We start from the raw sequence: 236 nt of genomic DNA on the forward strand, positions 1-236 counted from the left end.
GGTCCCTGCAAGGGGGTTTGCAAGGACCCCGGGGCCCCGCTGGCTCTGCCACGGAGAGCAGCCTCCTCCTGAGCCGCTGTGTGCTCTGGGAAGGGGTCGATGCTGCTCCGTGCCTCTTGCCTCTGCCGTGGGGTGAGTTTCTCACGTCTCCCTCATGCCGTGCAGATTACCTGGGGTGAGGTAGGCAGCCCCGGCACCCTGCCCGTCAACCTGCCGGCTATGGCCCACGGCGCAGG

Source organism: Cariama cristata, unplaced genomic scaffold, assembly GCF_000690535.1.
Source record: "Cariama cristata isolate BGI_N322 unplaced genomic scaffold, ASM69053v1 scaffold27084, whole genome shotgun sequence".
NCBI lineage: Eukaryota > Metazoa > Chordata > Aves > Cariamiformes > Cariamidae > Cariama > Cariama cristata.